This window comes from Anomaloglossus baeobatrachus, chromosome 3 (genome assembly GCF_048569485.1).
Source record: "Anomaloglossus baeobatrachus isolate aAnoBae1 chromosome 3, aAnoBae1.hap1, whole genome shotgun sequence".
Classification (NCBI taxonomy): Eukaryota; Metazoa; Chordata; class Amphibia; order Anura; family Aromobatidae; genus Anomaloglossus; species Anomaloglossus baeobatrachus.
This window is the reverse complement of record NC_134355.1, coordinates 271,494,073-271,518,607: the sequence shown is the minus strand read 5'-3', so window position 1 is coordinate 271,518,607 and position 24,535 is coordinate 271,494,073. Positions and strand designations below refer to the sequence as shown.

The 24,535-nt window shown below is 44.3% G+C and overlaps 1 protein-coding gene across 1 annotated transcript in view; it reads left to right on the top strand.

Annotated features, from left to right (window-relative positions):
- Window positions 1–24,535, top strand: part of SLC35D3 (solute carrier family 35 member D3) — an 87,919-nt gene that overhangs the window by 13,654 nt on the left and 49,730 nt on the right. The window lies entirely within an intron of this gene.

The following is a 24,535-nucleotide window of genomic DNA, read 5'->3' as shown; positions in this document are numbered from 1 at the left end:
GCAAACAAGGGTTATTCCACAAAATATTAAACCTAGGGGTTGAATAATAATTGACCCACACTTTTATGTTGAAAATTTATTAAAATTTAACTGAGCAACATAACTTGTTGGTTTGTAAGATTTATGCATCTGTTAATAAATCCTGCTCTTGTTTGAAGTTTGCAGGCTCTAACTTATTTGCATCTTATCAAACCTGCTAAATCTGCAGGGGGTTGAATACTACTTGTAGGCACTGTAAGCCCGGTAACCAACGGCAAGGTAATCTCTGTAAACTGGGAACCTAACATAATTATCACTATCTAGGTTAAAAACATCCGTGTTAGGTTCCAGGTTTACAGAGATTACCTTGCTGTTGAGTACCGGGCTTACATGCATTGGTCAATACATAAGCTAAAAATCTTTTTTTTCTTATAGCAGTAATGCAGCACAAGAGTTCCCTTATACATTGTTGGCTTTTTAGTGTGCAGCTGTATGCATCTTATATTTACTATGTTTTTTCAGCTAGCACCTATTCACACTTGTTGGATGTGCTGGTCAATTTTTTTTTAAATATTTGCCTTATTCTAGGACTTAGATTACTCAAAAAAATGTTCACTATATTGAAACTTCATAAATCTTTTTTTTTTTGTTCCTGCACATGGACATTCTGTTACATCCAGATGATCATGCAGGCAAGGAAGCTATGCCCAGTTTGAACACAGCAGCACCTCAGCTTAACTGACAGTTTAGCACCATCCCTGGCTGTTTAATCATGTAGATGCCATTCAATAGTAACTGCAGAATCCAGTGGATTGTGAGAGGAAGGGGCTAACAGCCCATAAGCAGTGTCTAAGAGGCCTCCTGTTAGTGTAACATTGACAGGTTTAATACCCTGCAATACATAAATATTGTAAGGTATTAGATCAGCACACAGACTTAAAAAATCTTCAAGACGCACAGACTAATACAAAAGTGAAAAATATATATTATTATTGTGAAATTATGTTCTTTCCACTTCTGGATTATGGCCCCAACAGTGCTCACTGAAACCTTCAGTAATTTAGAAATTCTTGTGTACCAATGACATCAGAATGTTTTGCAAAAATAAGGTTGCAAAAGTCTTGAAACAGCTCACTGGTTTTACCCATTGTGAGATGTTTCTTGTGTGGTACTTTGGTAATGAGACATTTTTTTATAGGCCATCAGTGGTGGAAGCCACCTGTCCAGCTGCCATCCAAACTAGGTTGTCTCTTGGTTGGTAAGCTGCAGATTTTGCTGCCTAGTTTGCTAGGTGGTTGCCTTTTGCTGTGGTATATTCATCCATTGCATAGCTTTGACTTTCACTATGGCAACTTTCTTCGGTAAAAGTAGGAAAATGTTGGCAGTTGGATCTTTAGCATCTCTGCATGCTTCTTCTAGGGCACGAAGTTCAGCTTCCCATGCAGACATGTGCGGGAGCAGTGGTTATTCTTTTATAGTTTCATAAAGGGAAACAACAGATATTGTAGTGCCGGCCATCCACGCCATAACTCGATCCATTGACAAAGAGTTCATGGTCGGGATTACCGCTGCTGTGGCTTGGGGCATCGGACCGATTGGGTCACCAGCTGCAGGTGCAGGCAGCGAGGGAGGCGACATGGCGGCGCATGGGGCAGACCGAGCTCCTCAGCCGGTTGGGACGGTTTCGGTGGAACATAGGGGCGTGGGTCGCTTACCCGCTCCTCCGAGGCCATCTCCTCTTTGCATGCCCGGACGGCTGCAGCCAGATCCCTCATCTCGGCCGTCCATCTGGCCAGCATATAATTGGCCTGAGTCTGGATCCTGCGGCACATCCTCGCGGTCTGGGCTTCCACCCATTCAGCAGTCCCGGGAGCAGGTTCCTGCATGATCGGGTCGCCGGACCGGGCAGACATCCTCCCGAGATGGTGTCTAGGAACAAAAGATGGCAGAGTCCTGGTGTCCCTGCCTCTTATCTCCTCGGGTCACATGCCGCAGTTCTCGCCCGCCCCCCTGGTTTTTCGGGAGCAGTCTGCAGACGCAACTCTCTAGTTTCATTTTCAGCCTCAGGGTGTTACTTCCTTCCGGCCGTGTTCCCAGGGGGTGGTGCTTCAACTCCGCTCTCTTTCTTGGGGAAGAAGACGCTGGGTTGTTGTTTTTTGCGCCCAAAAATGGCGGCAAAAATGGTGGCTTTTCAAAATTTTGCAGCGGAGCACCACTGACAGTCCAGAGAAAGGCGCACTTCCACCAGGTAGGTGGATGGGTTACAATCCTGTTTGTGACGCCAGGTTTTGAGGTGTGCCGCCCCCGTGCCAGCAGCCAGGCTGCTCAGATCCGAATCCGCAGTGTGGTTCGAGAGATTCTACAGGACCCGGGGGTCGCGCGGACACTTCAAATAAAAGGGGACTCGGGCTGATGGTCTGTGTCACTTTCCTCTGCAGTCTGTGTTTGGTGTGTTTGACCTCCTGGTGTGAAACACGGGAGTCCGCTCCCGGTCCTTTTGTTGGGAGCCGTGCCGACGCTGGCCCGTGGCATCTACCGGGCCCTGGCAGATGCCCTATCCCCCGCGGTGGGCTGTTGTCTGCTTTTGGGACTTTGGTTGGGACAGGACCTATAATCCTGCCCTCAGTTGGTTAATTACCTAGGCTGTTGGTTTCGGTCCTGGCTTCAGGGTCCAATTACCCCCTCAGAGCACGGTTTCCGGGTCGGTTCTCCGGTGTAGGTACCGGCGGGCTACAACCCTGTCCCGATCCACCTCGGATCTCCGGCAGCCGTCTTCCCGTCTCCAGTTAGACACAGACCACCGTCTGCCACCTAGCCAGTACGCTCCAACCCCGACGCCTTTCCTTTCTGAACTTGAGCTTCACCTCCTCACTACTCCACCCCTCTCCTCCTGAACTTCAGACTCTCACTGACTGCTTTTCTCCAGGCCCCTAGGTGGGCGTTCTCCATCTGCCTGGTCCCACCCACTGGTGTGCCTTTCCTACCCTAGGGGGGGTGACTAGGGTTTCAGGTCGGCTGTGTGGAACCCTGTGTGGGATGGTGTTATGCGGGGCCTATATGTGTGACTACCTGGTTTTGCCAGGGCGTCACAGAGGTGTTCAGCTTTTATAGCTCGCAAACAAGAGGGAGCCCCGCCTGCTTTGGGATCTAAGCGGGTGGAGTAGTAGGCCACTGGTCGCTATTGTCCATCATCTGTTTGGGTGAGTAGACCAGAAGCATGGCTTGACTAATCATGAAAGTACAGCCTGAAAGGTTTTAAATAGTCTGGGAGGCTTAGGGCCAGGCAGAGGCAATGGAAAGTTTGAGGGTATAGAAGTTTCCTAGGGTTTCAGACGTTATTTGGAAAGGCTGGGTGGATAGATAATCATACAGAGGCTGCATATAGGCTGAATCTTTTCAAACCAATGGATGACAAAATGAGACAAGGCCAAGAAAAGTGTTCTGGGCTGCAGGACTGGAAGGAGGGGTGAGCATCTCAATGGCTTTCTTTGAGTCCATAGTGAGGTGTTTAAACCTCACAGAAATACAGTGGTTCAAAAACGTGAGGGTCGTACAGCAATATTGGAGTTTCCTTTTTGAGGCTTTGCAGTCACTGTCTGCAATGACAGAGTGTTTTCGATAAAGCTTTCTTTACTGGGGCAGCAGAAGTGTATGTCATCGACATACTGCAGGACGACTACTGGGTCATATAGTCTGTGATATTTCAGAAAAAATGTATAAATCATAGGTAAGAGATTACAAGAGTTATGGCAGAGACTACCTACTTTTGTTTTTAAAAATTGTTATGCTTTATTGATATGCATTAAAAACCAAACAAAAACAAATGTGTGGACTAAAATTTCTTGAATGCCGTGGAGGTTACTATGAACCCGATTCAAAAAACTTTGAGACCAAATTAGTACAGACCACGAGTATATGTAGTCAGAAAAAAGGGGGGGGTTGGAGGGGGTGGTGATTCCCTCTCCTCTCACCCTACAAATGTGTTACTGCCTGCCAATGGAGTACATTCTAATGTAAACGATGCCCCCATTCCTAGGCGGCTCTCCCTCTTCTGGTCCTCACTCTTGTGTCAAGTCACTGGGATCTCAAGTAAGAAAATTAACTCTTATCACTAGGGGCTCACAGCAAAAAAATAGTGAACACCTACCACTCATAAACTCAGTGCACATTAATATCTTGACCCAAATGCAGATAAATCAATAAATAGTAATATTAATCCATATTTCATATAAGGGGGATTTTTGATAAATATCCCTAGTCAGCTTACCCCTGCCTGGCAATGGAGTACACCCTTAGTTTCCTGGTGCCCCCACTCCTCGGCGCCTCGCCCTTGTAGGCCCTCAACTCCCTCTCAACTTATTCGGGATTGGGTTTTTAAGATATGGAACAATAGATCATAGATCATTTATCTGTCATATTAGGGAGTGCTCTGGAAACATATAATTTTCTCAAAAATCCTATCTCACTCAGTGCACATTAATATCTTGACCGAAATGCAGATAATTAAATCAAAAAGTTGATATTAATCCATATCTCATATAAGGGGATTTTTTAATAAATGTCCCTAGTCAGCTTGCCCCTACCTGGCAATGGAGTACACCCTTAGTTTCCTGGTGCCCCGATTCCTCGGCGGCTCGCCCTTATAAACCCTCAACTCCCTCTCAATTTATTCGGGATTTGGTTTTTGAGATATGGAACAATAGATCATAAATCACTTATTTGTCATATTGGGGAGTGCTCTGGAGACATATAATTTCCTTAAAAAAATCTTATCTAGACACGTTTCTCTCCGCCCTGATTATGGATGGAGTTCATCAGGAGATTTTGACAAAGAGCATAATAGCCTCCTATAAAAAAGTATGTTAAGGTCAGATTTTCATTTTGCAATCAAAAGATTCAAGAGAACATAGTTCCCAATGAGGAACCAGTTCAGCCCATCTCAATACATCATGTTGGATGCCCATACACAGTCAAAAACACTGCATAGGAAAATTATCTAGCAGCTCCTACCTTAGATGTGTCACCTTCAAGGATCAAAGTGGTATAATACAATGCAAGTAGGTAGTGGAGGTTTAAATAGGGATAATCCCTCCCCTTGGATCCATGTGACATTCTCCTGTCTCACTATTGGTGGACAGCTTCCTTTATACAGACATTTAATTTATACTTCCAGAATACATGTGGAGCATCTCTTTATGATCTCTAAGTCTAGCGCTGCTTAGCCAGCCCTATCTTAGTTAAGAGGTATGTTATAAAAGCCAGGTTAGCGCAAATCGCTACCCGGAAGTGTTAGTGGAACGCACACTGCGTTCCACGCCTTCAGTTCAGACCCTGATCCGTCTGGTAATGCAGCGGTGAGAAGCTCAATGCGTTCCACGTCTCACGCATGCGCGCTGCTTTCCTTTCATAGTCTAACTGCATGGGGCGTTTCTTAAAGCCACGCACGCGCAGTTAACCCATATAAGGACTTAGATCGTATTCCTCACTGCGCTATTATATTGATCGCAATAGCGTCCTTTTTATATGGGAGGCTCATGTAGGTATATTTTTTATTTTGAACATAGAACCTCTAATAACGGGTTTTATAAGATTAAATATTACTTTATTCACCCAGATGCATTAATCAGATACAGATTGGGGATCCAGATTTTTTAGTATTCTGGGAAGGTTTTTAATTAGACACAGTGCACCAATACATTATCTTGGTTGCATTGCAATATTCAATAGACTTTTGTTATATTTATGGAGCATTCCGGATCCTGCACAGGGCATTTCCATGATATATACTTATAGATGGGGTCAAATAGCCCGTTAAGGGCAAAAAAACTTTTTATTACGGAGGGGGGGTTATCAATTTTACATCAATACATCCCAGGCAGGTGAGTAAAGAACCCATTCCACTAGGTAAACCAAAGGCAAGAACTTTCTCCTATACTGATCTATTTGTAAAAAGCAATTGAAGGTGAATTGCTCATTCAACCCATCAGGGCAGACTGATTTAAACCGGTATATCCACTTACATTCCTTTTGAAGTAAGGTTTTATTCCAGTCTCCTTTTCTTGGTGACAGGGATATTTGCTCTATTACCCTGAAATTTAGGCTGTGTAGGTCACCTCCATGGACCATGCGCACATGTCTAGACATTGGGGTATCCCTGATGTTCCAGATATATCCCAGATGTTCACCCATTCGCTTGCGTAGCTCCCTTTTCGTTTTCCCTATGTAATTCATAGGGCAACTGCAAGTGATTAAATAAATTACTCCTTCGGAGCCACAGTTAGCGAATTCCCGTACCTAATAAGATTTACCAGTGCTTGCACTTGTCACTTCTTTACTCTGTATAATCCACTTGCAGAATTTGCAATGTCCGCATTTATGCGTCCCCGTCACTTTCATTTCTAGCCATGTTCCTGTGGCTTTTGGGGCTTGATAGAAACTATGGATTAATCGATCTTTCAGTGCTCTACCTTTTCTGAATGTTACTGATGGTCTGGGTGAGATGTATTTTTCTAGACTAGGATCGGCCCTAAGGATACCCCAATGTTTTTCCAAAATGGACAATACTTCTCTACTGCAATTGTCAAATGTGCCGATAAGGCGTACTATTGAGTCAGACATTTCTCTTTCCCTAGTTATCAATAAGTCTTGTCTGTCCCTTTTGGTTGCTTCCTCATAAGCCTTAGTCAGGATAAAAGGGGGGTAACCTCTTTCTGAAAATCTTTTCTGTAGATCTTTTGCTTGTTTATGGAAAACATTACTTGAGGAACAGTTTCTTCGTAGCCTCAAGTATTGGCCTTTTGGGATTCCTCTTTTCAGAGGTACTGGATGGTGACTTGTCCAGTGGAGTAGATTGTTTGATGCTGTGGGTTTCCTATGGACTTTCGTTTGTATCAATCCCTGCTCGTCCTTGCTCAATACCACATCTAAAAAAGGCAAGTCGTTCTCTCGGATCTCTGATGTGAAAAATAGACCCATTTCATTTTTATTGAGTTCTTGTACAAATTCTTCAAACAACTCCCTGGGGCCGGTCCATAAGATTAGTATATCATCTATGAACCAACCCCAGAACATAAGATGATCAGTCCACTTTGACATTGATTCTTGGAAGACAACAGTGTCTTCCCACCTACCCAGGGTCAAGTTTGCGTAGGATGGGGCGCATGAGCACCCCATCGCAGTGCCCCTGAGTTAGTGGTAGTATTTTCTGTCAAATAGGAAGAAGTTGTGATTTAAGATGTATCTCAGAAGATCCAGGACAAACCGGTTATGTTTTTCAAAATGTGTGCCTCTTGTTTCGAGGAAGTATTTAACTGCTTGTATCCCTATGTCGTGTGGTATGGAGCTATACAATGATTCTACGTCTATGGACGTGAAGAAAGCTCCCTCATCCATAATGATTCCATCAATTTTGCTCAGGAGGTCACCAGTGTCCCTTATATAAGAGGATAGAGATATCACGAATGGCCTTAGCACAGTATCCAAATATACACCCACATTCTGCGTTAGTGAATCTATCCCAGCCACAATCGGACATCCCTTAAGAGGGGACGTCACCTTGTGGATTTTTGGGAGTGCATAGAAGGTGGGTGTTGTCGGAAACTTCTTGATCATAAATTCCATTTCATTTTTCGATATTAATTTCTGCTCAAAGGCCATTACAATGATCATAGTCAGAGATTCAGAAAAGACAGGTGTCGTATCTTTCTTTAAGACGCAATAGCTGTCTCTTTGTCCCAAGACATTCATACACATAGTCTGATATTTATCATGGTCCAAAAGGACGATGTTTCCTCCTTTATCCGAAGATTTCACTATAACGCTTGTGTTATTTGTTAGTGAAACCAGGGTATCCATTTCACATTTTGTCAAATTAGCAGAACCACTTTGTTTAAATGGACACAGTTGTGAAAGGTCCTCGTTCACTACTTTCATAAAAATGTCTATACTATCCAGATCACCCCTAGGTGGTGACTTAGTGCTTTTATTTTTTAGTGTTGTGAACGGGCCTATTCCTGGTTCTCTAGTGTTTTCTTCCTGGAGGTCACAGAGGACATCAAAAATCTCTCAATAAAGCATAACAATTTTTAAAAACAAAAGTAGGTAGTCTCTGCCATAACTCTTGTAATCTCTTACCTATAATTTATACATTTTTTCTGAAGTATTTGAGAAGTGTCTGTACTTATGGCAGGTTTTTTGATTGAACCAATAAACGCCAATCAGTGGTTGCTAGAGGCAAATAACGTTTTTTTCCGATAAAGCACCTTATAATATCGAAACCACGGTTACCCTGAAAAAGGTCTTTAATGACCTATATAGCTGTTATAAAGAAAACCTTAAATCATTCTGGGAGGTCCGGTCCTTGGAAAATTACATCAAACAGGGCATTATACCCAGGGGACTGAGGATACCACTAGTACCAGCAGAAAGATCTAGGAGCCCGGCCCTACTAGAACAGTGGGAAAAAGAGTCGCGAGCTACGTTCCTAAAATTTCTACAATTATTATTAACAGAGGAGAAGATTACATTAAATAAGACAACAACTAAACTCACTGAACAAATTGCTCTTTCTTTGAAACACAAAAACGATCCTGAGTTTAATAAAAAAGAGGCATTGCTACAGAATTCAGTAGAACGCTTCCAAAATACACTGAAAGAAAGGAAGCACCAGAAATTCATACGTGATCTGTCTGAGTTCAGGGACAAGATAGCATATGACTTTTTGAGGGAAAAAAAAACAACCCCCCAACAGATATATCATCATCCGATTTAGAAGCATCAGACATAGAGAAGACCAGTAATAGGGGTCTACCACAGAGAAGAAAATTTAAACATCATAAAAATCGATGGCAAGGGCATCAGCAAGGTCACCAGTCAGGTGCAAGTGCAACAATGCATGTGGGGGCACCATCTTCCTCATCATCCTCCTCTTCTTTTTTTAGAACAGGGGGTCCCTCGGTACGACCTAAGACCCAAATTCGTGCCAATGGGACCGAGGAAAAGATAAAGAACCAGGTCATTAACCTCTCCTCATATATACCAACTGAGTTAGATATGAGGGTCCTTAGTAAAGGCTTATCATTTGTTCCTACTGAACGGTACGACTCTTTCTCATTGACTAAAGATGTGGCTCTATTCGAAAGAAAACTTAAATGGAAAAAGATTTTCATGATGCAAATAAGAGCAAGATGGAAGCTTTAGGAGTAACCCCAGAGGATAGAGAGATTTTTGATGTCCTCTGTGACCTCCAGGAAGAAAACACTAGAGAACCAGGAATAGGCCCGTTCACAACACTAAAAAATAAAAGCACTAAGTCACCACCTAGGGGTGATCTGGATAGTATAGACATTTTTATGAAAGTAGTGAACGAGGACCTTTCACAACTGTGTCCATTTAAACAAAGTGGTTCTGCTAATTTGACAAAATGTGAAATGGATACCCTGGTTTCACTAACAAATAACACAAGCGTTATAGTGAAATCTTCGGATAAAGGAGGAAACATCGTCCTTTTGGACCATGATAAATATCAGACAATGTGTATGAATGTCTTGGGACAAAAAGACAGCTATTGTGTCTTAAAGAAAGATCCGACACCTGTCTTTTCTGAATCTCTGACTGTGATCATTGTAATGGCCTTTGAGCAGAAATTAATATCCAAAAATGAAATGGAATTTATGATCAAGAAGTTTCCGACAACACCCACCTTCTATGCACTTCCAAAAATCCACAAGGGGACGTCCCCTCTTAAGGGACGTCCGACTGTGGCTGGGATAGATTCACTAACGCAGAATGTGGGTGTATATTTGGATACTGTGCTAAGATCATTCGTGATATCTCTATGCTCTTATATAAGGGACACTGGTGACCTCCTGAGCAAAATTGATGGAATCATTATGGATGAGGGAGCTTTCTTCGCGTCCATAGACGTAGAATCATTGTATAGCTCCATACCACACAACATAGGGATACAAGCAGTTAAATACTTCCTCGAAACAAGAGGCACACATTTTGAAAAACATAACCGGTTTGTCCTGGATCTTCTGAGATACATCTTAAATCACAACTTCTTCCTATTTGGCAGAAAATACTACCACCAACTCAGGGGCACTGCGATGGGGTGCTCATGCGCCCCATCCTACGCAAACTTGACCCTGGGTTGGTGGGAAGACACTGTTGTCTTCCAAGAATCAATGTCAAAGTGGACTGATCATCTTATGTTCTGGGGTCGGTTCATAGATGATATACTAATCTTATGGACCGGCCCCAGGGAGTTGTTTGAAGAATTTGTACAAGAACTCAATAAAAATGAAATAGGTCTATTTTTCACATCAGAGATCCGGGAGAACGACTTGCCTTTTTTAGATGTGGTATTGAGCAAGGACGAGCAGGGATTGATACAAACGAAAGTCCATAGGAAACCCACAGCATCAAACAATCTACTCCACTGGACAAGTCACCATCCAGTACCTCTGAAAAGAGGAATCCCAAAAGGCCAATACTTGAGGCTACGAAGAAACTGTTCCTCAAATAATGTTTTCCATAAACAAGCAAAAGATCTACAGAAAAGATTTTCAGAAAGAGGTTACCCCCTTTTTATCCTGACTAAGGCTTATAAGGAAGCAACCGAAAGGGACAGACAAGACTTATTGATACCTAGGGAAAGAGAAATGTCTGACTCAATAGTACGCCTTATCGGCACATTTGACAATTGCAGTAGAGAAGTATTGTCCATTTTGGAAAAACATTGGGGTATCCTTAAGGCCGATCCTAGTCTAGAAAAATACATCTCACCCAGACCATCAGTAACATTCAGAAAAGGTAGAGCACTGAAAGATCGATTAATCCATAGTTTCTATCAAGCCCCAAAAGCCACAGGAACATGGCTAGAAAGGAAAGTGACGGGGATGCATAAATGGCAAAAAAGGGGTGGGGAGGGCACCACCTACAGGGAATATTTTTACCCTATAATAGTCAATGGGTTCACCTCAGCACACTTATATGCAATTTATAACAAGAGGAAGAGAAGTGTGCATATAAGAGGGATACATCAAATTATGTGAAAAAAGTACTTTATTACAAAATTAGGACACAGGATCACACATTTTTAAAAACATTTAAAAAGCATAAAGCCATATATCAAAAAGATGTCCCGACCTCTGTTAAGGTTGGACTATCCTCTGCTACCCGAAGGGGAGCTATGGGGTATGATTTATACAGGTAGGGGAATATATAGGGAATTTACCAACATTCCAAAATATAGTACAATATACAAAGTCATATCCAAGTACATGCAAATATAGCACCAAGATTAACTAAGCAGTTACAATTGGTTATATCACTATAGTTTTGCAAGGAGAAATTATCCCCCAGCAGAGGTAGGAATCCCCAAGATGTAAAATAACCTGCAGGTATAATATAAGCCCTAATTACTGGCCAAAATGAGGCACTAAAGAGTATAATTCGTATACGTAGGGGATATACAGTGGAAATACCATATACAAAGTAGTACTCAAGTACATACAGATAAAGCACAGAATTTAAATATGCAGTGTCACTTAGATTATACCACTATAATACCGCAAGGAGAAAATATCCCCCAGCAGAAATAGAGTTCCCCAAGATATAGAATAACCTGCAGGTATATTATATGCCCCAATTACCAGCCATAGCAAGACCCAAAAACAGGGTGACAGAGGGTACAGATCCCCACGCGTATCGTCACCAACTAGGGTGACTTCATCAGGGGTGGGTTCCCTGTGCCCTAAATGGCAGGTTTAAATACCTGTAGGTCCTGGGTATTAGCCATAATGGCGTTTCAAACAGCGCGCTCTGGAGATATCCGGCATCCCGGAAGTATCTACTGCGCCTGCGCTAAATCATTTGAGGAGGAAGTAAAGGGTAACGGAGTACCGCGCATGCGCGGGACTCCGAAAACATGGCGGCCGCCATAAAAAGAGACATATTTTCTTTTACGGTAAGTAATTTAGAGGTGTTCGATATTTGGGCTAGTATAGCAGAGATCCTCACAGTACAGGGAGAGTAATAGGAGGGACGTGTTGTTCATTATACATAGAACCATGCAAGTTCCATATAGGAATACATAAACATATATTCCCCAGCTGAAACTTATACATAATATGCATATGATCAATGTTGACAAATAGATGACTAAACCTATACATTAGGAGGGCCCCCCATGAAATAGAAAAAGAGCACATTACTCATTATATGCCCCTATAGAGAGCCATACATAACCCTTCCACAAATAGACAGGCATAGGGTGCATGGGCTAGTATAACAAGGAACCCTATAATAAAGAGAAGGCTGGGATCCATAGTAGGAGGGGTATATTGTCCATTATACAGATAGCCATGTATCTTAGAAAGAAATATATAAACATATGCACACATAATCCCCAAAACAGAGATAAAAGGGACACGCTACATATTATATATTATATAACTGTAAATAGGACCCTACATAAATCAAAAAACTCCACATAAAGACGAGTCCATATAGACCTATATGAGTATAGATATGCTCTATTAGCTGTCGATTAGAGCTGATATACAATTCCTCCCTACATATACCATAAAGTAAAAGATATATGATATTGAGGAGGGCCCAAGTATATATGGCCAGGCAAAGGCCTAACCATATATACCAACCCTACCTCTGTTTATAGAAACCTGTGAACAACAATTCCTCGTTCAACCCCCCTGGTGCCAAACTATTCAAGTTGTAAATCCAGGTAGATTCTCGTCTAAGTAGATCCAATGTAAGGTTCCCCCCTCTAATATTAGTTTTAAGGCTCTCCAGTCCAAGAATCCTTATGCCAGATGTTCTTCCATTGTGCTGCTGTAAGAAATGTGCTGCCACTGAGGAGAGGGTCCTGCCTTTCTCAAGGTCCGTTTTGGCCGTATTAATGGTAGAGATGTGCTGTTGGGTTCTTCTTCTCAGCACATCTCTACCACAATGCAGCACAATGGAAGAACATTTGGCATAAGGATTCTTGGACTGGAGAGCCTTAAAACTAATATTAGAGGGGGGAACCTTACATTGGATTTACTTAGACGAGATCTACCTGGATTTACAACTTGAATAGTTTGGCACCAGGGGGGTTGAACGAGGAATTGTTGTTCACAGGTTTCTATAAACAGAGGTAGGGTTGGTATATATGGTTAGGCCTTTGCCTGGCCATATATACTTGGGCCCTCCTCAATATCATATATCTTTTACTTTATGGTATATGTAGGGAGGAATTGTATATCAGCTCTAATCGACAGCTAATAGAGCATATCTATACTCATATAGGTCTATATGGACTCGTCTTTATGTGGAGTTTTTTGATTTATGTAGGGTCCTATTTACAATTATATAATATATAATATGTAGCGTGTCCCTTTTATCTCTGTTTTGGGGATTACGTGTGCATATGTTTATATATTTCTTTCTAAGATACATGGCTATCTGTATAATGGACAATATACCCCTCCTACTATGGATCCCAGCCTTCTCTTTATTATAGGGTTCCTTGTTATACTAGCCCATGCACCCTATGCCTGTCTATTTGTGGAAGGGTTATGTATGGCTCTCTATAGGGGCATATAATGAGTAATGTGCTCTTTTTCTATTTCATGGGAGGCCCTCCTAATGTATAGGTTTAGTCATCTATTTGTCAACATTGATCATATGCATATTATGTATAAGTTTCAGTTGGGGAATATATGTTTATGTATTCCTATATGGAACTTGCATGGTTCTATGTATAATGAACAACACGTCCCTCCTATTACTCTCCCTCTACTGTGAGTATCTCTGCTATACTAGCCCATATACCGAACACCTCTAAATTACTTACTGTAAAAGAAAATATGTCTCTTTTTATGGCGGCCGCCATATTTTCGGAGTCCCGCGCATGCGCGGTACTCCGTTACCCTTTACTTCCTCCTCAAATGATTTAGCGCAGGCGCAGTAGATACTTCCGGGACGCCGGATATCTCCGGAGCGCGCTGTTTGAAACGCCATTATGGCTGATACCCAGGACCTACAGGTATTTAAACCTGCCGTTTATGGCACAGGGAACCCACCCCTGATGAAGTCACCCTAGTTAGTGACGATACGCGTGGGGATCTGTACCCTCTTTCACCCTGTTTTGGGTCTTGCTATGGCTGGTAATTGGGGCATATAATATACCTGCTGGTTATTCTATATCTTGGGGAACTCTATTTCTGCTGGGGGATATTTTCTCCTTGCGGTATTATAGTGGTATAATCTAAGTGACACTGCATATTTAAATTCTGTGCTTTATCTGTATGTACTTGAGTACTACTTTGTATATGGTATTTCCACTGTATATCCCCTACCTATACGAATTATACTCTTTAGTGCCTCATTTTGGCCAGTAATTAGGGCTTATATTATACCTGCAGGTTATTTTACATCTTGGGGATTCCTACCTCTGCTGGGGATAATTTCTCCTTGCAAAACTATAGTGATATAACCAATTGTAACTGCTTAGTTAATCTTGGTGCTATATTTGCATGTACTTGGATATGACTTTGTATATTGTACTATATTTTGGAATGTTGGTAAATTCCCTATATATTCCCCTACCTGTATAAATCATACCCCATAGCTCCCCTTCGGGTAGCAGAGGATAGTCCAACCTTAACAGAGGTCGGGACATCTTTTTGATATATGGCTTTATGCTTTTTAAATGTTTTTAAAAGTGTGTGATCCTGTGTCCTAATTTTGTAATAAAGTACTTTTTTCACATAATTTGGTGTATCCCTCTTATATGCACACTTCTCTTCCTCTTGTTATAAATGGGGATGCATAAATGCGGACATTGCAAATTCTGCAAGTGGATTATACAGAGTAAAGAAGTGACAAGTGCAAGCACTGGTAAATCTTATTAGGTACGGGAATTCGCTAACTGTGGCTCCGAAGGAGTAATTTATTTAATCACTTGCAGTTGCCCTATGAATTACATAGGGAAAACGAAAAGGGAGCTACGCAAGCGAATGGGTGAACATCTGGGAGATATCCGGAACATCAGGGATACCCCAGTGTCTAGACATGTGCGCATGGTCCGTGGAGGTGACCTACACAGCATAACTTTCAGGGTAATAGAGCAAATATCCCCATCACCAAGAAAAGGAGACTGGAATAAAACCTTACTTCAAAAGGAATGTAAGTGGATATACCGGTTTAAATCAGTCTGCCCTGATGGGTTGAATGAGCAATTGACCTTCAATTGCTTTTTATAAATAGATCAGTATAGGAGAAAGTTCTTGCCTTTGGTTTACCTAGTGGAATGGGTTCTTTACTCACCTGCCTGGGATGTATTGATCTAAAATTGATCACCCCGCTCCGTAATAAAAAGTTTTTTTGCCCTTAATGGGCTATTTGACCCCATCTATAAGTATATATCATGGGGATGCCCTGTGCAGGATCCGGAATGCTCCGTAAATATAACGAAAGTCTATTGAATATTGCAATGCAACCAAGATAATGTATTGGTGCACTGTGTCTAATTAAAAACCTTCCCAGAATACTAAAAAATCTGGATCCCCAATCTGTATCTGATTAATGCATCTGGGTGAATAAAGTAATATTTAATCTTATAAAACCCGTTATTAGAGGTTCTATGTTCAAAATAAAAAATATACCTACATGAGCCTCCCATATAAAAAGGATGCTATTGCGATCAATATAATAGCACAGTGAGGAATACGATCTAAGTCCTTATATGGGTTAACTGTGCGTGCGTGGCTTTAAGAAACGCCCCATGCAGTTAGACTATGAAAGGAAAGCAGCGCGCATGCGTGAGACATGGAACGCATTGAGCATCTCACCGCTGCATTACCAGATGGATCAGGGTCTGAACTGGAGGCGTGGAACGCAGTGTGCGTTCCACTAACACTTCCGGGTAGCGATTCGTGCTAACCTGGCTTTTATAACATACCTCTTAACTAATATAGGGCTGGCTAAGCAGCACTAGACTTAGAGAACATAAAGAGATGCTCCACATGTATTCTGGAAGTATAAATTAAATGTCTGTATAAAGGAAGCTGTCCACCAATAGTGAGACAGGAGAATGTCACATGGATCCAAGGGGAGGGATTATCCCTATTTAAACCTCCGCTACCTACTTGCATTGTATTATACCACTTTGATCCTTGAAGGTGACACATCTAAGGTAGGAGCTGCTAGATAATTTTCCTATGCAGTGTTTTTGACTGTGTATGGGCATCCAACATGATGTATTGAGATGGGCTGATCTGGTTCCTCATTGCGAACTATGTTCTCTTGAATCGTTTGATTGCAAAATGAAAATCTGACCTTAACATACTTTTTTATAGGAGGCTATTATGCTCTTTGTCAAAATCTCCTGATGAACTCCATCCATAATCAGGGCGGAGAGAAACGCGTCGAGATAAGATTTTTTGAGGAAATGATATGTCTCCAGAGCACTCCCCAATATGACAGATAAGTGATTTATGATCTATTGTTCCATATCTCAAAAACCAAATCCCGAATAAATTGAGAGGGAGTTGAGGGTTTATAAGTGCGAGCCGCCAAGGAATCGGGGCACCAGGAAACTAAGGGTGTACTCCATTGCCAGGTAGGGGCAAGCTGACTAGGGACATTTATTAAAAAATCCCCTTATATGAGATATGGATTAATATCAACTTTTTGATTTAATTATCTGCATTTCGGTCAAGATATTAATGTGCACTCAGTGAGATAGGATTTTTGAGAAAATTATATGTTTCCAGAGCACTCCCTAATATGACAGATAAATGATCTATGATCTATTGTTCCATATCTTAAAAACCCAATCCCGAATAAGTTGAGAGGGAGTTGAGGGCCTACAAGGGCGAGCCGCCGAGGAGTGGGGTCACCAGGAAACTAAGGCGGGCTTTGCACGTTGCGACATCGCAACCCGATGCTGCGATGTCGCACGCGATAGTCCCCGCCCCCGTCGCAGGTACAATATCTTGTGAAAGCTGGCGTAGCGAAAATTATCGCTACGCCGGCTTCACATGCACTCACCTGCCCTGCGACCGTCGCTCTGGCCGGCGACCCGCCTCCTTATTAAGGGGGCGGGTCGTGCGGCGTCACTGCGACGTCACACGGCAGGCGGCCAATCAGAGTGGAGGGGCGGAGATGAGTGGGATGTAAACATCCCGCCCACCTCCTTCCTTCCGCATATTCTACGGAAGCCGCGGTGACGCCGGTAGGAGATCTTCCTCGCTCCTGAGGCTTCACACACAGCGATGTGTGCTGCCGCAGGAGCGAGGAACAACATCGGACCGTCGCGTCAGCGTAATTATGGATTAAGCCGACGCTGCACCGATGATACTATTACGACGCTTTTGCGCTCGTTAATCGTATCATCGAGCCTTTACACACTACAATGTTGCATGCGATGCCGGAAGGACGTCATTTTCAATTTGACCCCACCGACATCGCACCTGCGATGTCGTAGTGTGCAAAGCCCGCCTAAGGGTGTACTCCATTGCCAGGCAGGGGTAAGCTGACTAGGGATATTTATCAAAAATCCCCCTGATATGAGATATGGATTAATATTACTATTTATTGATTTATCTGCATTTGGGTCAAGATATTAATGTGCACTGAGTTTATGAGTGGTAGGTGTTCTCTATTTTTTTGCTGTGAGCCCCTAGTGATAAGAGTTAATTTTCTTACTTGAGACCCCAGTGACCTGACACAAGAGTGAGGACTAGAAGAGGGAGAGCCGCCGAGGAATGGGGGCATCGTTTACATTAGGATGTACTCCATTGGCAGGCAGTAACACATTTGTAGGGTGAGAGGAGAGGGAATCACCCCCCCCCTTTTTTCTGACTACATATACCTCGTGGTCTGTACTAATTTGGTCTCAAAGTTTTTTGAATCGGGTTCATAGTAACCTCCACGGCATTCAAGAAATTTTAGTGCACACATTTGTTTTTGTTTGGTTTTTAATGCATATCAATAAAGCATAACAATTTTTAAAAACAAAAGTAGGTAATCTCTGCCATAACTCATATAGTCTGTGCCAGTCCTCTAGGACTGAAGATATGGTGGTCGTGTATTGGCTACGTGAATTTTAGGCACAGAAGGGAAGTAACACCCAGGCATACTGCTTGCTCTTCTGCGTAAAAGCAAATACCAAGAATCAGGATGTAGTTGTACTGAGAAGAAATCATTGGCCAGATCAATGACCGTGAAATCGGTGGCCGTGTAAGGATCTGTGCCAATAGGGTATGCAGGTTAGGACTTATTGAAGACAGTGGCCTCATTAACAGCTCACACATCATGGACCATGTGGTACTGGGTAGGATGACCTTTTTCAACATTTCTCTTGATTGAGAACAGTGAGTATTGCATGGTGATGTAATTTTGACAATATCTCCTTTTTTCGAGAACTCCTTTACTGTCTTGGATTTTGCATATGGCTGTGCAATGCTTAATGGATACTGTTGCTTCCTTGGTAAAGGAGCTCCGGGCTTTAGATCAACTGTAACTGGTTGCACAGACAGGCGTCCAACATCTGCTGACCCGTTGGACCAAAGGTGTTCAGGCATAGCAGTCAGAAACTGGGCAGTGTCTTTTTCAGAGCATACTTTTACAAACATGGACCAACGGTTATAGTCAAAGGCAGCCAGTAGGAAAACGATATTGTTTAGAGTACGGGGGAAGAGCACGGTGCGATTTTCCTGATACTGTATGTTGACATGTATCTTCAGCACCAAGAAGATTCGCAAGCGCAGTGTCACTGACAAGGAATCTGCTGAAGGTGGATTGTTTTGGTTGGAAGGAAACTGTAACTGGATGTGTCAGTGGGGTGTGTATTGTTTTTCCTTCCAGTCCTACACATGGGAGATACTACATGGGGAGACATCTTGCATCTAAATCTTTTCTGCGCACTACTGATTTGGCTGCACCAGTGTTAAAGGGAACCTGTCATCAGAAATTTTGCACTAAACCTAAAAGATTCTCCCTCTGCAGCTCCTGGGCTGCATTCTAGCAATGTTCCTGTTGTTTATGTGACCCCTTTCTGACCAAAATAAAGACTTTGTAAAGTGGTACCTTTTTGTATTCAGATCTTGATAATGGTACACGGGGGCGGGCTCTCTGGTGGCCGTTAGTCTGCCTTCCTGTCGCTTTAGGCTGTCCCCCATCGCGCAATTTCAAAGAGGTGACGTGAGGTAAGCTGGCCAGCGCTTGCGCAGAACGGTGGAGGAGGCGGTGGAGGCGGCGGTGAAAGCGCGTGCACGAGATTATGGACGGGTACTTGCTGATGAAAATCACATCGCCACCCATAATCTTGCGCATTCGCAACACGTCATCAGCGGTCACACTGCTCATTGCAGTCCCGCGAGAGTGGCACGGCGCATGCGCGAGATTATGGCCGTTCATAATCTCGCACATGCGCAACACGTCACCAACGGTCACACTGCACATTGCAGTCCCGCGAGAGTGGCACGGCGCATGCGCGTGATTATGGCCGCCCATAATCTCACGCATGCGCCGTGCCACTCTCGCGGGACTGTGCAATGTACACAGTGTGACCGCTGGTGATGTGTTGCGCATGCGCGAGATTATGGGCGGCGCTGTGACTTTCATCAGCAAGTACCCGCCCATAACTCGTGGTCGCGCTTTCACCGCCGCCTCCACCATTCTGCGCAAGCGCTGGCCAGCGTACGTCGCCTCTTTGAAATTGCGTGATGGGGGACGGCCGAAAGCGACAGGGAGGCAGACTAACGGCCACCAGAGAGCCCGCCCCCGTGTACCATTATCAAGATCTGAATACAAAAAGGTACCACTTTACAAAGTCTTTATTTTTGTCAGAAAGGGGGCACATAAACAACAGGAACATTGCTAGAATGCAGCCCAGGAGCTGCAGAGGGGGAATCTTTTAGGTTTAGTGCAAAATTTCTGATGACAGGTTCCCTTTAATAAGAAATGGTAAGGGATCACCACTATCAGTTCTAATGGGTACAATGGATGCAGGACCAAAATTACTAAGGGACATTACATGCGCAGAGGCTTATTCTGGTTTGCCATTTTCTTACTGGACTCTGACTTCACCACTAGAGAAGTGGATGGAGGTTGGTTATTATGTTCGTCTCTGGATCTCGGAGGGAGTCTGCAATTTCTCTTTAGGTGTCCGGGCTTTCCACAATTATAACATGTGAAACTCTTTCTTTCCCAGTCTGGTTCCCTTGCTGAATCTGGTCATACGTAAGGCAAAGCAGATCAGGAACAAAGTTGATGTGGAACTGTTACTGCGTTACTGAAGATATGACATAAATCCAGGAAGATTGTGTCACGCTGGTTTCTTTCCAGCGAGACTCGTCCTCATTTAATTGGATGTTTTTTCCTTTTAGCACCTGAGAGGTTAATGCTTCTTTTGCAAGTCTGCTTAGAGGCATTCCCTCAGGTGCTCTAAGTTATTCATTAGGCTGGACCTTTAAAAGGTTCCAGCATCCTTCACACAGTGCTGGTTATTGTCTCTCCACAGTTGATAGAGACAGCCTGTGTGTTTTGGTCATGTTATATCCTAGTTCCTGTAGCCTTCTGCAAACTAGGTGAAGTTTGCAGAAGCAAAATTATTTTGTTGTTTTTCTTTATTTTATTTTTTTTTTGTGCTGTTCCCTGGAGTTGTCCCGTTGAACAGGTAGGGGGTCTCTAGACCAAGGTCCGTGTAGGAGACAAGGACAGGTCGGAGGGTCACGTCTTGCTACCTTCAAGTGTACCCGTGGCTTGAGGGCAAGTCAGGGTTCTTTAGCTTAGAGGGTCAGAGAAGCCCCTGCACCTGGGTAGCAGTCCATACGCATGACATAATAACCAGTCCACCATTTTTTCTTCCTCCGTTCCATTTTGGATCCTGCTGCACCTGCTTTTGCTGACCTTGTGTGGGTGGTGATCGCCCTGCACACAGAATTCGTGCAGCAAATGCAGCTCATCTCGGGGCTCTAAGTAGTCGAGCCCTAGATGGCACTCCCTGACAGGTTTTTGGGGGCTCGGGACAAATTTTTCGTGTTCCGAGAGTCTTGTAAATTGTATTTTAGACTCTATTCCCGATCGTCATGGAGTGAAGCCCAGCAGCTTGGGGTAATAATCTCCCTGTTGCAAGGGGATCCCCAAGCCAGGGCTTTCTCTTTGCCGGCCGATTCCCCGGCTTTGCGGACGGTAGAGGAATTTTTGACGGCTCTGGGTTTGGTGTATGGTGATCCGGATGGCGTCTCTTTGGCAGAGTCCAAGCTCCGCCAACTCCACAAGGGAACGGGACCAGCGGAGGAGTACTTTTCGGAGTTCTGGAGATGGGCCACAGACACCCACTGGAATGACCCGGTGTTGAGGAGTCATTTCTGCCGTGGGTTGTCTGGTAGGCTCCAGGACTCCATGGCGCAGTACTCCGCCCCTGAGTCTTTGGAGGCTGCCATGTCACTTGCCATCTGGATCGACAGGCGCTTTAGGGAGCGTCAGACCCGTTCCCTGCTCCTCACACTCCCTATGGAGGAGGCCCGGCAGGTGGAGGTGGACGAACCCATGCAGTTGGGGGGATGTCCACTTGTCGTACTCCACTTGCAGTCCACTGTGGGTCGGGAGTTTGTTTCTTCTGTGGGAGCAGTGGGCATTACATCGGGTCATGTCCTACCATCACCGCCCTGTTACCATCTAGAGAGCCGTGTCCCCCTGGTCGTGTGGGAGGTAGCAAGTAGGGCGACCATTTGTCCTCCATGCTTCCCTCTCTCCCGGTTCATTTCCCATCGAGGCGGACTAGGGTTGGTGAACCCATTTCTCGGGGTAAGGTCCGCCTCTCCGAAAGTGCGGTCCTCAAGCCGGTTTTGCCTAGTGTTCCCCTGGCTGGCAGACCGCCCCCTCCTTGTCATGTGGAGGATTGTGTCCAAGGAGTGTGTTTGCGTGTTTGCCCTCCGTCTTTCCCTCTCTCCCTGCTGCTTCCCCTCCGGGACGCAGAGGGGGTAAGCTTCCCACTCCTCAGGTTCCTGTCCGCCTGCCTGAGTGTATGGTCCCTATGGCGAGTTTCCCCGGTGTGCCTTGCTCCTTGGCATCTCTGGTGGATTCGTCTCCCTCAGGTCCCAGGGGGAGGGTGGCCTGAGTGTAACTGTCTCCTCTGGTGCTCCTGCACTTCCGGGTAGTGAGTTTGTGGGGATGCCTGTGAGTATCGTGTCTGTGGGTCGCATGTGCCGTCACAGACACTGTGGCCGTACTATTAAACGAACAGGTCCAGACCTGGTTGTGGGTGACTATGTGTGGCTGCCCGTTAGTGCCATCCAGTGGTGTGCTCAGGTTAAGGAGGTTGGCTCGGGGTTTCTGGGTCCATATTGTGTGGCTGAGGTGTTGTGCCCCTCAACGGTCCGGTTGGAGTTGCCGTCCATGCTTGGTTCCCATGTGGTTTTTCCGGTCTCCTGACTCCAATGGTTTGTTGTCTATTTGGGGTCTCCATTTGCTTCCGGTCCTCTCTAATCTTCCCCTTCTTGGTCGGGTGGTTGTGTCTGATCTTGAGCGTCCGGTGACCGCTCATTATAGGGGCGGTACTGTCACGCTGGTTTCTTTCCATCGAGACTCGTCCTCATTTAATTGGACGTTTTTTCCTTTTAGCATCCTAGGGGTTGATGCTTCTTTTGCAAGTCTGCTTAGAAGCATTCCCTCAGGTGCTCTAAGTTATTTATTGGGCTGGACCTTTAAAAGGTTACAGCATTCTTCACACAGTGCTGGTTATTTTTTCTCCACAGTTGATAGAGACAGCCTCTGTGTTTTGGTCATGTTATATCCTAGTTCCTGCAGCCTTCTGCAAACTAGGTGAAGTTTGCAGAAGCGTCGTTATTTTGTTGTTTTTCTTTATTTTATTTTTTGTTGAGCTGTTCCCTGGAGTTGTCCCGTTGAACAGGTAGGGGGGTCTCTAGACCAGGGTCCATGTAGGAGACAAGGACAGGTCGGAGGGTCACGCCTCGCTACCTTCAAGTGTACCCGTGGCTTGAGGACAAGTCAGGGTTCTTTAGCTTACAGGGTCAGAGAAGCCCCTGCCCCTGGGTAGCGGTCCATACACATGACAGATTAAATGAAGGTGGTTTTATTCAACGCATTTCGAAGTGTAATTTCTTCGTCAGGAAATCCACCAATATAACAAGCAACAACAAAATTGCAGTCTATAAATAGTATGTTTGCTTTGGTGCTCTTTTTTGAAAAACTTGCTGCTATTTATAGACCGCAATTTTGTTATTGCTTGTTATATCGGTGGATTTCCTGATGAAGAAGTGGGGTGACACTTTCAAATGAGTTGAATAAAACCACCTTCATTCAATTTTCCTGGATTTATGTCATATCTTCAGCAGCATAATAATAGCTCCACATCAACTTTGTTCCTGATCTGCTTCGGCTTTTTGGCTATGTGCCCACGGAAGCTTGATTCTGCGGATTTTGCCGCGGAAAACCTGCAGATTTATCTGGATTTTCCAGATAAATATTTAGGTTTCAGCAAGTACAGACACTCCCAATGTTATCCTATGGGACATGGGGAGTGTCTGTGTCCACGCTGCGGAATGTGCGGCTGCGGAATATGCTGCGGATGTCCCGCAGCCGCACATAACTGCATGTCAATTATTCCTGCGAATTTACCTGCAGAAATCCCGTCTCTCCACTATAGAGATAGAGGCTTACCTGCCTTGGTCCCATACTTACCTGCCTTGATAGCAGACACCCGAGTCAGGACGGCAGTGGAGCTAGGAGCAGGATGGAGGAGGTGGGAGGGGCCTGCACGAGCTCCAGTCATGTGACAGCCAGAGCTAGTTCAGGCCCGCCCACCTTCTCCTGCAATATGCAGACAGACACGGACGGAAAGTGTAGTGCTGCGCGATGGAGGTAAGTATGAGCTCCCCGATCACTCAGCACTTGTTCTGCATTGAGGATGCAGTGCCGAAGCCATGGTACTGTATCCTCAATGCAGAATGCCCGCAGCATATCCGCAGGATATTCCGCAGCACATCCGCAGCATGGAAACAGACAAAGTTGTGCTGCAGATTTCTGGGAGCTCCTGCGGAATGTCCAGCGGATATAACCGCAGGACATTTTTCCCATGGGCACATAGCCTTAAAGCATGTGGACTCTGCAGCATCTGATTATATGCTTTCAATCTTGTTGTGTGACATACAACCAAATAATGTGAGCACATGCCCTTATTACTTTTATATGTACGTTGGGTAAAACCCTATTGCGCTTTTTCCCTTCAGCTTTTCTTTTGGTTATACTTAAGGAGAGCACTGGCTTGGGTTTTAATTCTGTTATTCTGGGCATGATTGCTTCCTTGCCCTTGGAAAGGGAGGTGCCTCGGCAATGAGTTCCTAATGTTGCTAGTTCTCAGGTCCCATTGTGCTGCTGCTGCCATTTTTGTGCTGTATTCTGCTGCTGATTTGTATCTGTGTTTCAATGCATTACAAGTCCGCTGCTGCCGCCACCATCCACTTCAGCTGTCTACCACGATATCCGCTGCTGCATGTGTCCACGCCAGCCACCTACCACA